Source organism: Silene latifolia, chromosome 9, assembly GCF_048544455.1.
Source record: "Silene latifolia isolate original U9 population chromosome 9, ASM4854445v1, whole genome shotgun sequence".
NCBI lineage: Eukaryota > Viridiplantae > Streptophyta > Magnoliopsida > Caryophyllales > Caryophyllaceae > Silene > Silene latifolia.
The window spans coordinates 50,400,806-50,415,745 of NC_133534.1; positions in this window are offsets into that span (position 1 = coordinate 50,400,806).

A 14,940-nucleotide genomic window follows, 5' to 3' on the forward strand; every position below is an offset into this window, starting at 1 on the left:
AACACTTTGGTCTATAAGTTTGACTAAAAGTTATCGTTCAATTTAATTATGTGTATATTGTATATAGTTAACTTATATATAAACCTAATACACAAAGTTTTGATTGTGCATGACAAACTTTAAAATTGGTATTAATGTTAAACGTGTGTTTGTGGGCAAAACCATAACTCACAACCACTATGAAAGGAATAGAAATGGAGAATGTGGTCTACTTAACATTATATTTGACTACTTCCCACGTTTTTTAGTAAGGAAATAGGTAATTGGAATAAAAACTACAAATATTTCTGTATTTTTACCAAAAAAAAAAGTATTTTAAAACGAATTCTTTTTAATATATACTTTATCTAATATGGTTATATATGGATCCGTTTTGCATTATAATTGTGTAAAACCGTCTTACACAAGACTAACTAGATAAGAAATTAATACACTTTTCATTTTTTAGCTTTATTTGGCAGCACATTTCAGCTACTTTATTTGATTAGGTCTTAATCTTTTAGCTCAAAGGAGCTAAACTAAAATTAATGGAGCTCGAGCTCAAAGAAACCGAACTAGATGAAAATGAAGTCGAGTTAATTTGAGTATAGGAGAAATTTGAATTGAGTTGAGTTAAGCCGAATCAAGCGGCAAAACACAAAATAGACTCGAGCTACCGAATTGAATTGTTGAACTAATTAAATTGAGTGACTTTAGTCAAGTGAATTGTATAGCTAAATTAAGCCAGAAGCATGCTCGTAAAAGAGCTAAACTGAATTGAACTAACTCTAGCTAAAGTGAATTGAATTGAACTCAATTAAGCTAAACTGATTTGAACTTAACTTAGTTGAGTTTAATTGAGCTAAATAGAGCTAAATGGAACTAAACTAAATTCAATTGAAGTTATGTGAGCTAAGTCGAAATTTGAACTTAGGTAAATTAAAAATTAGCATCAACTTAACTAAATTTAAGTTAACTTTGCTTAATTAACTTAGGCTGATTAAGCTTAGATTAACTTTTTAACTAAAATTTAACTTCAATAAACTTATTAACTAGCTTTTCTTGTTAAACCTACCATTTAGCTAGTTTAAAAAATAACATTATTGTCCCCTTCTTCATCTTAATTTATCACTAATTAACTGTCCACGTTCTAAATGTAGTAAGGAAATCGAATGAACTTCCCAAGTAAATTTTTGTTTAGATCAATTCAAGTTCGGCCAATGATATAGTTAGAGTAATTCGAATTTCGGTGAATTCAAGTTCTAGTGATTTCACATTCTATTCAAAATATATTTCTCACACATCCTTTTATTATCTAGCTATCTTCGATTTTCAACATTTTGGTTTAAATTTTATTTTAAGTTTTATGTCCAAATAGCTGGTAGTACAAAATTATATAAATATTTATTTCTTTGTTATTTCACATTCAATATTATATAACTGAGATTTTTTTTTTCATAAATTCATTATCAATTAATCAATGGTTATTACTCTTAAATTGATAATTTTAAATAAAATATCACTATATATATTTTTCAGCAACTAGCTATATATGAATAGATGCATAACATCGTAAAATAATACAGAATGACCTAAGGGACAAGTTGTGACCCGTTATAACCCGATAGGATCTAGTATTAAAACCTTTTGACATGATATGAACTGTTCAGGATTGTTAGTCTAACTAACCCTACCGATATGTCTAACTAACCCTACCGATAACAACCGTCACCCGACCAAGGGTTCCCTATGCCGACCCGATACCCGAAGTAAGTCATAACCTGAAATAATCCAACCGAAACCGATCCGACCCGCAATTTCATATGACTCGAATAAATCCGACATCACGATAACCCGCACCCAAAACAACTCGACTCGAATCCGACTCGACCCATCTGATTGCCACCTCTACTTATAATGTGATCAATTAACCATATTCACCAATTCAACGTTCAATTAATCATAGCCTATAATTTAATTAAAAATATTACACTTCGATCACCATGTTGTCGTCGTCTTCTACACCCGCCGAATCACAATCAAATACGCGCTATGTCCATCCTATTACGTGTATTATACACAACCTTCCAATCAAATATGATAACAATGGTAAGACTTTTTCGAGAAGTTTTACTTGGATGAGAGATATGCTTCGTCAAGGTGGTTATACGAACGTTAAAAAGGTCCACCCAGCTTGGACTAAAGTTCATGGTTTTCTTGGTTACGCAATGATCGAGTTTGAAGGTTTTGGGAAGAAGCTGGAATATTTTCGTCAAGCGAGAAAACTCCAGGCAAGATACCAGGATCATGATGCTGGGAAGAAAAATTATTATACGGATGATGTGTTACAAGCACAATATTTATGGATTGCAACCTATTGTGACATTAATCTATTAAGAACATATCGGCACTATATTGACACCGTGCCTCGTTCATGGTGGGTAGAACAAGTGCCTCTTAATAATCCACATATTGAATTCCCAATATTTATCGCAATCGCAGGGGAATTACAAGATGATTATGTTAATTAATTATTATTATTATTATTATTATTCTAATTAATGGTTTTAAAACCCCGCACCTTTTAATTTCTTGTTATGTATGTGTTTTTCTTGAATAACATATGCGTAGTAATGTATTTTATTGTCTAATTATTTATTGCAAGTTAAGTAGGTTTAAAATATTTGTTAATAAGTCAACTTTTACATTATATTAATTACCAACGGTTTTGAAAAAACTTATAAATGTGACTATAAATGTTAAAGCATCCTTTACTAATATTCATTAATCAAATCACAATATTTCATCCCCATTACACAAATTTGAAATAACATGGCAATGAACCCTCATTTTATCAACAACGAAAAATGGCTTACACAAACGATTGAAAATAATGGGAAGGTTCTCGCCTGGCTTCCTGCCAATCAACACCCATTAATCAAAGCATCCCTTGAACATCAACGGAATTATTGGATTAAGAGGCGTGAAGCAGTCCGACTTGTCAACAAAGCCTCATCATCATCATCTTCATACCCTCGTCGGCCTGTTACTCGCAACTTGGCTGCAGCCAGAGATATGTTGAGTTCTACTCTTCCAACCTTATCTCCACATGCAAGTCGTGTCCTTGCATATATTCAATCTATTATTGCAAAATATGAAGCCAATGATCCGGAAGTTAGCGGTATACCAGAGTGGCGTGATTGGTGGCAGGTTGAGAAGCGCTTTTTACGCTTAACCGAGGTTGTTCCGGCTTATTATACATCTTTTGATTTCTGATAAATTTTGTAATGTATTTGGTTTAAAATTAAATGAAATGATCATTTTAAAAGTGTTGAGTTATACTTGTTTGATTTGCTTCCATTTTTTTAAACTCCATAGATCAGTCAGTAATCAAGATCCAGATTGCTGCTACGTAATTCTCATCAACAACAATTCACTTGCAACCGTTGTCAATTGGTTCATCAACAACGGTTCATCTACAACCGTTGTAAATTGGTTCATTAACAATGGTTAGCCTACAACTACAACCATTGTAAATTTGTTCATTAACAACAGTTCACCTACAATCGTTGTCAATCAAGATTTTCTAACTTCAACGTGCACCGTTTATTAATTGTTTGACCATACGACTCAGTATGTTAAAAAAATAAATAAATGTAAGATATAACGATACGACTCATTATATTAAAAAATAATTAATTGTTTGACTATACGGTATTTTTTAAGCCGTGTGCCAGTGGCTAATATTTCTCATTATTCTTGATTTGACCAATGCACAAACGGTTCAGTTATTTTTTATTGAACCAAGGTACAAATATTGTATGTTTAAAGCGAGAAGAAAATGGATGCGTTACGAGAAAGGTTAAAGGAACAATGTATGTTTATTAATTGCTCATTGGGTTGTATTTAGGAAACCAATTGAGGAAAGAAGTTACACTGAGGTTGTGTATAACTTAGTCTTGAATTTCCATTTTCCCCCACTTGCTATCCCAGTTGCCTAATTGAGGAAAGAAGTTTGTACTAACTTAATACGGATTACCAAATATGGAAGATGCTTTTTTTTTTGCCGGGAAAAATTTGACACAATAAAAGATAAATGACAACGGTTAGGCACCAACCGATGTAATATAATGAAAACAATTACGGGTCAGCCGTGGTCATATTGCAAAATACAGAATACAGTTTCGCTTAACGTGTTTACTAGTTTCAATCTAATATTCAAACAACACACATGCAAACCTTCTCCTCGCCCACTTAAAACCCTTGAATACTGAGTTTCCCCAGAACCACTACTATTCTCTGCCGCCGTCGTCTTTGCAGTCGTCGTCGTCGCCTCTACCGTTGCCATCCCCATTGCCTCTGTCGTCCCCTCCGTCATCGCCATACCGGGGCCGGCTTCTCCTCTTTGAAGAAGTAATAATAAACCCTACTCCTTCGTCTCATTAACTTAATGTCTTTATTTTCTTAGTTGTGATATTATCCCCTAATTATCTTAGGTTTATTGTGTGTTAAACAACACCTATTATTTTAAGTATATTGTGTGTTAAACAAATCAATATTTTTAGGTATACTGTGTGATCATTTATTTGAGACGGTGCTCCTGCTATGTCGACTTAATGCTTAAAGTTAGTAGTTTGTTAATTTTTGGTTTAGATATGGGTGGAAAGCGGAAAAGAAATGATGGGAAAAGGTCAAACGAAGAAGATTCAGGTGATGAGAATAATTTGGAATCGGATACTGGGCGAAGGACCCATAGGGTTTCCCTAGAAGCAATAGAAAGAGGGATACCTAATAAACTTGAATGGGATCCATTAACGAGGTTGCCAGATGGTACCTTTGCTGCAAATTTTGCGACTTGGATTGGTTATTATGTAAGAGAATATGTGCCTCTCGGTTTGCCGCGTATCAATCAGTTGAGTCAAGACCTGGGGGAAAAGCTATGGGGGAGAATAAAGGTATGTATATACAATAATAAATGCAGTGAGATGAAATTATCTTAGTATTCGATATGTGCTATTAGCCGAAACTAACCAAATATGCTCACCATATATGCAGGCAGCTTACACTGTCCCCCAAGAACATGATGGTTGCCTAAAAAGAAAGATAGGGGATTCCTTCAGAGCATGGAAGTTAAAGGTTGCTCAGAACCACTTGTTCGACAAGAAGACCGGGAGATAAACAAGAAACCACCAAAGAAGAAGTATCAGTTTGTCAGCCAGCAAGATTGGATTAACTTTATTGCTTTTAGGTAGTCTGACAAGTTTAAGGTAATTTATCTGCGACTCATTGGGATCACTTTAGTAGTAATAACTTAATAAGTAATGAAATATGCTTAAGTTACTTGATACATTTCATTTTATGAACACTATGAGTTGGCAGAACCAAGAGAACATTTCAAAGAAAGAGAGCGTCTTTCATGGCTACAGAGGTGGTTATAGATTGATTAAGAAGAAGCTTGGAACTGTCAATCGTCACGACGCTTGGGTGGCCGGTCACACTCCTAAGAATGGAAAGTTAGAAACTCCATATGATAAGGCCGTCAAAGAGAAAATTGTAATTTTGTATAAATATGTCACTCCTACCACTGGTGGTCGGTTATATAATTGTGAGTTTAAATAAAATTAAGTTGCATAATGGTTTTATGTGTATGTAGAGGATCTGTGAGAAGGAGGTACAAGAAGGAAATGGAAGCCTGAAGGACGCGATGGCATTCTTGATAAGGCAATCGGCAAAGCAGAGCATCCAGGTCGTGTGAGAGGGGTATCGACGCATGTTGGTATCACTAAGTATTTTGAGAAAAATACTCGAAGGACAATGGGTGGTGATGATAGGGTATATAAATACTGTATTTTATTCAACATAATATATATATATATATATATATATATATATATATATATATATATATATATATATATAGGGAAGTTCAAATGAGTCCACCTATATATTTGAGTCCCTAAGTCTTAATCTAAGCCACTAGATCTTCTAAGATTGATGGTTGAGATTTGAAACTTTTTAATTGAAACTTTAGTGTTTTATATGTGAAACTTTAATCTATGAGTGTCACTTTAATTCTCTACGATTGTAATTTTAATTTTCACGGTCATTTTGAAAGTAAAAATTTAAATTTATGTTATACAATATAATTTTAAATATATAAATTTGATTTTTGAGTGAAATTTTAATGTTTTACAAGTTAAACTTTAATGCTTAAAAGTGTAACTTTAGTCTTTTTAAACCATTTTTAATATAAAATTTTGAATTTATGTAATAGTGTAATTGCAACTAATATTTATTTAATTTTACTGATTTATAAATAAAACTTTAATGTTAAAAAAGTGAAACTTTAATGGTATACGAGTGTAACTTTAATGCTTAAAAGTAAAACTTTAATTTTTTAAGGCCATTTTTAATAAAACAAATTAGAATTTTTGGAATAATGTACTTGAGACCAATGATTATTTAATTTAACTAATTTTCAAGTGAAATTTTAATGGTATACGAGTGTAACTTTAATGCTTAAAAGTATAACTTTTATTTTTGTAGGTCGTATTAAATTTTGAATTATGTAATAATTTAATTGCAACTATTTTTTTATTTCACTGATTTATGAATGAAACTTTAATGTTAAACTAGTGAAATTTTAATGGTATCGAGTAAAACTTTAGTTTTTTTAGTCCGTTTTCAATTGAAAACCTTGAATTTATGTAATAATGTAAAAATCTGTAATTTCTCTAATTTACGATTGTAATTTTAATGGTCTAGGAGTGAAATTTTAAGGATCTACGAGCGAAACTTTAATGGTCAAGAGTGAAACTTTAATAGCAGAGTGATTATGTAATTTAATTCATCGACACCTCCAACCATCCCCACCAACAACGCATGACCCACCACCATACGTCGACACCGCCAATACCAACACCCACGCCTGACCCACCACCATACACGACTACACCACACCACCGCCGCAAATGGAAACCGAAAAAAAAAAAAAGTAGAAACGGCTACCATCCATCCAACCCAAACCCACCACGGTTGACCACCACCACCACCACCAACCCAAAAAAAAGCAAACCTTGAAAAAAGACCACACCATAAGTCACCCCAACCGCCATCAACCACCACGACCAAAAACCACTCCGCCAAACCCACTCCACGGCCAGATCTAGAGAAAAAAAAAAAAAAAAAAAAGACCCAACCACTGGCACACGACAGTCCCACATACACGACATCCCACTTCACCACCACCACAGCCAGATCTGGAGAGAAAAAAAAAAGACCCACAACCACCGGCACACGACAGCCCCCACATACACGACATCCCACACTTCACCATCCCATCACCACCACGGTTAACCGTTGACAACCACCATCAACAACACGAAAAAAAAAAAAAAAAAAAAGAGGCGGCAGGGGCGGCGCGGCAGATTTGAAGACGAAAGAAAGGATAAGGAGAGGAGAACGTTGTTTTGATTGTGATGAGGTGCGGTGGTCCGGTGGGGGAGGGAGGTACTGGTGGTGTTGCCGGTGAGATGAGGAGTGTTGAGAGAGAGAGAGTTTTTAGAGAGAATGATGAGGGAGAGGTGTTTATGTTAGGGTTTGTGAGAGTGGCTGAGTGAATAGAGTTTGGTGTCTTTTATATCTTAGCTTTTTCTTTGTTTTAATCTTAGCCTTTGATTTTCTATGATCTAAGGGTCTAAAATAGGACTTAGGGACTCATCTAAGGAAGGTGGACTTAGTTGAACCTAATTATATATATATATATATATATATATATATATATATATATATATATATATATATATATATATATATATATAGAGAGAGAGAGAGAGAGAGAGAGAGAGAGAGAGAGAGAGAGAGAGAGAGAGAGAGAGAGAGAGAGAGAGAGAGAGAGAGAGAGAGAGAGAGAGAGGTGAGTTCTTATGAGTCCACCATATGCCATTGAATCCCTAAGTCCCTTTAAGGGCCATTGGATGAGAAAATGGATGGTTGAGATGGATAAAAAATGGATGGATTAAGGACTGTTAAAAAGAAAAGGAAAAAAATGTGGATGGTTGGGAAATGGATGGTTGAGATTGAAATTAACAAAAAAATTATTTCACTAATCAATTTTCTATACACTAATTAATTTTTCTTTCTCTCTCTAGCCCCTAATTAATCAGTTTTGAGTTGCAGATTTCAAGAGTGTAAATGTAATGTTGTATGAGTTTTACAAGTGTAAATCTAACATTTTACGAGTGTAAATGTAACATTTTAAGAGTGTAAATTTGATTTTTTGTGACGGAAATTTTGAATTTTATAATTTTAACATTTTACAAGTGTAAATTTGATGTTTTATGAGTGTAAATGTAACATTTTAAGAGTGTAAATTTAATTTTTTGTGATGGAAATTTTGAATTTATATAATTTTAACATTTTACAAGTGTAAATTTGATGTTTTACGAGTGTAAATGTAACATTTTAAGAGTGTAAATTTGATTTTTTGTGACGGAAATTTTGAATTTATATAATTTTAACATTTTACAAGTGTAAATTTGATTTTTGACGAGTGTAAATGTAACATTTTAAGAGTGTAAATTTGATTTTTTGTGACGGAAATTTTGAATTTATATAATTTTAACATTTTACAAGTGTAAATTTGATGTTTTACGAGTGTAAATGTAACATTTTAAGAGTGTAAATTTGATTTTTTGTGACGGAAATTTTGAATTTATATAATTTTAACATTTTACAAGTGTAAATTTGATATTTTAAGAGTGTAAATGTAACATTTTAAGGGTGTAAATTTGATTTTTTTTGTGACGGAAAATTTGAATTTATATAATTTTAACATTTTACAAGTGTAAATTTGATGTTTTACGTGTGTAAATGTAATATTTTATGAGTGTAAATCTGATTTTTTTCGACGAAAATTTTGAATTTATATAATTTTAACATTTTACAAGTGTAAATTTGATGTTTTACGAGTGTAAATGTAATATTTTAAGAGTGTAAATTTGATTTTTTGTGACGGAAATTTTGAATTTATATAATTTTAACATTTTAAGATTGTAAATTTGATGTTTTGCAAGTGTAAATGTAAATATTTTAGGAGTGTAAATTTATTTTTTTAGGCAAATTTCTATATAAAAATTTGAATTTATATAATCTTAACATGTTACCAAGTGTAAATGTGATGTTTTACGAGTGTAAATATAGTATTTTAAGTGTAAATTTGAAGGTCTGCGAGTGTAAATTTGAAGGCTTAAGAGTGTAACTTTGGTCCTTTTAGTGTAACTTTGGTCCTTTACAAGCGTAACTTTGGTCCTTTACGAGTAAGACTTTAGTCCGACTACAAACAAACACCACCAACGTCGTCCTCCACCACCAATTCATATCCACAAAAACTATGAATACAAATTTATATATTAACGAGTGTAAATGTAAAGAGTGTAAATGTGAGGAAATACAAGTGGAAATTTAAAGAAATATGAGTGTAAATGTGAGACAATACAAGTGTAAATTTAAAGAAATATGAACGTAAATGTGAGGAAATACAAGTGTAAATGTAAAGAAATACGAGTGTAAATGTGAGGAAATATGAGTGTAAATGTAATGATTTACGAGTGTAAATGTAAAGAATTATGAGTGTAAACGTAAAGAAATATGAGTGTAACGGTAAGGAAATATGGGTGTAAATCTGAAAAATATAAGTGTAAATGTAAAGAAGTACGATTGTAAATGTAAAAAAAATATTAGTATAATAAATATATTTATTAGATCTCGAAAAAAACTACAAAACAAAAAAAATATTTTATAAAAGCATTAAAAAACTAAAAACACAAGAAATATGAGTGTATAATATAGATCTACAAAAATAAAAAAGTAGATCTGTAACTTTAACAAAAACTATGAGTGCAAATCTATATAATTTTAACTGAGTGTAAATGTACCGATATACGAGTGTAAATGTAAAGAAATATAAGTGTAAATGTAGAAAATATGAGTGTAAGTGTAAAGAAATATGAGTGTAACTGTAAAGAAATACGAGTGTAAATCTGAAAATGCGTGTAAATGTAGAAAATATGAGCGTAAATGTAAAAATTTGCACTCATAGTTTAATTCATAATAACAAGAACAAACATGGAAAAAAAAAAAAAAAAATAAGCCCATCCTTCACCGACATCACCCACACCATTGAACAAAAAAAAAAAAGTAAAAAAAAAGCCAACATCACCACTCCCACTTATTGAAAAACATTAAAACATAAGAAATTTTGGGCTTGTTTTTTAGATCTGAAAAAAAAAACAAGAAAAGAAAACTGAAATGTAGTAGGCGGCGTGGAAAAGGGTGGCAGCGAGTGGTCAGTGGTGATGGCCGACGGAGATAAAGGAGAACAAAAGTGCACGCGGTGGTGGTGGACAGTAGAGGTGTGGCTGGTGAGGGAGGTCGGGAAGGTGGAGGTGTCGAGAGGAGGCGGTGGGGCAGGTGAGGGAGATTGGAGTGGTGTGTTGTCTGGTGGGTCTTTCGGAAGACAGGAGGGAGGTCGGGGTGGGTGGCGGTTGGGGCAGGTGAGGGACGAGGTTGGTGGTGGTGTGGGGGTGAGGATGAGAGGAAGATTTATTTTTTTTGGTTTTTTGTTTTTTTTTATTTTTCTGTTTTTTTGATTTTTTGAAATTTTTGGATTTTTTGGGTTTTTAGAGAGATGGAGGGATGATATTTGTGTGATAGGAGAGAGAAGTGAGTGGAAAAAGAAGGGTTTTATAGTGAAATTAGGGTTTGATTAGTGATAGTAGAGAGAGAAAGTATTTAATTAGGATTAATCCCCTTATTTTTGCACTAATCCTCCCTTTTTCTCTTTCAATCTTAGCCCTCCATCCCATCTTTTTAAGGGTCCTAAAGAGGACTTATGGACTCAATTATTTTTGGTGGACTCACTAGATCTCTTCTCTCTCTCTCTCTCTATATATATATATATATATAGCGGATCTTTACTGTACCAACATAGTATAAGAACGAGGACGCACATCCAAGTGCTCATTATAAGTGATTGGGATATTACCACGAAATTGTTTAATCTGAACTGGTAACTGTACGGAGATGACAAAAAACGCCTAGCGCCTATCCACGGCATAACGGCAAAACGGTGCCTCTCCTTCCGCAGTTATCAATTCAGTTTGAACAATATGCGTACCCTCACTAAACCTTCTTATTTTATGTTGATAGGTAATAAAACCATCTTAAAATAATAACACATCCATGGTTTAATATATAACTTAATCAAGTGTCGTCATAATTCAACAAAGGATTCAGCCTATTAGGCTCTTCCTTTAGAGTAAATTAAAATAAATTTAAAACAATAAAAATAAAAACAAGAAAACTTACAAACTTAGATTGTGCTCAGTATGGAAGACTAACGGTTGACGAGATTTTATTAATAAGAAAGAAGATTTACAAGGAGAAGAGAGAGAGAGAGAGAGAGAGCTAAGAGAGAGGGGTAGGAGAAGCCTGCCTAGAACTAAAACATTTGCCCGTTTATATAGGCAAAAATAAAAACTATTCACAACTATTACAAAACACTTTATTAGTGTTTAAAAACTATTGCAAAAATAGTGCGGGAATTGTTATTAGTGCCCATTATTGCCCATGTTGCTTATTATTGTCCATGCTATCATGCGTCATTGCATGCGTGTTTTCTGAGTGGTTTTTATTCCACTATTTTCCCTTTGTCTTTTGATTTGGCCTCTTTGGCCTTTTTATTGAGTATTTCTTCCTCTATCAATAACTGGACATCTATTTCTTCTTCCATTTCTTGAGCATCTTGAAGGAGTTCAAACGTATTTTTGCTATTGGATCTTTGTAGATTTTGTCATTGACACATCACTTGTCCTGGGATTTATTATCCTCATGCATTTGTCTTTGGGCTAAAGCCTTTTTTCGCCAACTTAGAATAATAGCTAACAATTTCAGCTTTAGTTTTATTTTCTGCTTGAAATAATTCTCCAGATAGCTGATGTTCTTCTAATTCACCAGATTCTTCAGCATTGAAAATGATCAAACTATCAATCTTGTCTTGGATTAAATTGATCGTGTAAATACATTTTAACTCATTTGTATCTTTATCTTGTCTCATCATTGCATCCCAAAAGCGAGAATAAGATTATCTTTTTAAACAAAATAAATTGAGATCATTATAACCTGTTTTGGGAATAAATTTCCAAATCCAGGGAATAGAAAATTCAATGAAAAAATTTAATTGAATAATGCCAGGAATATTACCCTGATCCGTTTCTGGAAGCAAATCTTTCCATTCGTCATAAAGATTTTTAAACATTGGTGGTAAAATGTCTTCATGAGTGCCATAAAATTGCCACCATTTTATTAACCAATTTGGTAAATTTTGGTTAAAAACTTCCGGATAAATTTTATGAGCCATGTGTGGCTCTTTGTAGGGTTTTCATAGAGAAAAACTTTGTCAAAAGCCTGGATATAATCCCAGTAATTGTATTCAACTTTGACATTATTTTTGTTGATTAAGGTTTTGGAAGTGGATGGGGTAATTCCCCATTCTTCTATGGATATTATCCGCTTGATATTAATTTTTGAAAATTTAAAGAAATTTCCTGGATCTTCCCAATGAGATAAATGGCATTCGTTTTCAGATAGGATTCCTTCATAAAAACCCCGACTTTTATAAGTCTCCATAGGAAAATGATTATTCGTTAAATAGCGGTTATATAATAACCAGGGATTTTCTTCCCATTTCTTATCGGAATTTTGGAGTATAATAATCTCCCTTTCTTCTGGTGATTTCACCATTTTCTCTTTATCATCAAGAGAATCTTTCATAATTTTTTTTGAAGGATGGCGAACTTATATTAAGTTCTTTCTGCTTCCATATTTGGAATTCATCATAATCTTCTTTTGTGATATTATCACATAAATTTTTGGCTATTAGCCTTTTTTCACCATATTGTGCCAAAATATTATTTGGTCTTATATAACCAGATGATGATCCTGGTCCTGGGTTATTCCCAGTTTTGATAATTGAGGATAATTGTCCTGTGTTATGGGTATTCCCATATCTGATAATTGAGGATGATTGTCTTCCTCTCCCTCTATTAGAAGGATGCATAAAGCGGCCACGGCCACGGCCTCGACCAAAATCCATTCCTGAAACAAATTACAAACTCTTATAGAGTTAAATACTCCCTTGTTAAGAAATCAGGGAGATGATTATCAGATCCTTTTTTATAATGGATTTCAAAATCAAAAGGGGCTAAATGTGCTTGCCACCTTGCAAACATTTGCTTGGAAACATCATGTTTAAAATCTTTTTGAAACATAAATTTCGCAGAACTACAATCAGTTCTTATTATAAATTTTTGGTTATATAAATCATTTTGAAATTTTAAAACACATCTGACTATGGCTAAAACTTCTTTAGCAACCGTTGCATAATTAGATTGTGCAGAATTCCATTTTCCTGAATAAAAACGGACTAAAAATTCTTGTTTATTATTAGGATTTATTTGTTTAAGAATCCCTCCATAACCAATGTCTGAAGCATCAGTTTCTACTATTTTTTCCCAATGAGGGTTTGCCAAACTAAGGCATGGTAAAGATATAACTTTACTCTTAATTTTCCTGACAGCTCTAGTGTGATCATTAGACCAAGCACAGGGATTTTTCTTTAACCTGTCATATAAAATAGCTGTATCTTTTGCCAAGTCATCATAATAAGGTGAAATATAATTCAAACTTCCTAAGAATCTTTGAAGTTGAGTTTTATCAATGATTTCATCTGGGAATTTAGACCCAAATTCAATACTTCTATTAATAGGAATAATTTGGCCTTTCTCAATATTATGACCTAAAAATCTGACTTTAGTCTGAAATAGAGACATTTTAGTTTTAGAAATTACTAAACCATTAGATATGACAATTTTTTTGAAAATATCTAAATGCTTAAAATGTTCTTCTATATTCATAGAGAAGATGAGAATGTCATCAATATAAACTATGATAAAATGACTATAATTGTTAAAAATATCATTCATAATTTTCAAATTTGATGGAGCATTTTTTAATCCAAAAGGCATAACATGCCATTCATATTGTCCAAAAGGAACATTAAAAGCGGTTTATATCTCATCTGTTGGGTCAATTTGAATCTGGCAATAACCAGATTTTAAATCAAATTTAGAAAAAATTAGAGCTTTATACAAACGATCTAATAAATCTTTTTTATTAGGTATTGGATATCTAATCCATTTTAAGACCTTATTTAAAGGTTTATAATTAATGACTAATCTAGGAACTCCTCGTTCCTTTTCAGCATTTTTGTTAACATAAAAAGCTGTGCAAGACCATGGTGATTTGGATGGTCCAATAAGCTTTTTCTCTAAAAGAGAATTTATTTCTTTTTTTCAAAATTCTAAATATTCTGAATTCATTTGACAAGGCCTAGCCTTAGTAGGAACATTATCTTCCCTGAAATCTTCTTCATAAGGAAGATTTACTATATGCTTTTTTCTGTTCCAAAAAGCATTAGGATGGTCATTGCAAATAGATAAAGAAAATTGGTTTTCAATATCAATAATTTTTTGTTTTAATCTAGGATTATTAAGTTTTTGATCTATAGTCAAAATGTTAACTTCATGTTTTAAAAAACTTAATTGATTTTCTTTTAAAGAAATTCTATCATAAATCTCATTTATAGCTTTCATAAAGGGTTTCATGATGAAACTGAAAGTAATAGTTTTCCCTTGATAATTGGCAGTTAATTTTTTATTATCTGCAGTAAAAGGATAAATCTTTGTTATAAAAGGTGTTCCAAGAATAATAGGAACTGAGAGTTTATTCTTGACTAAAAGAAAGCTTAAAGGAATGCAGGTGTTATTAACACATATATCAGCTTTTGGGAGTTTAAATTTAATATCTAATTTATCTCCTCCTGCCTGAGATAAACTATGAGTA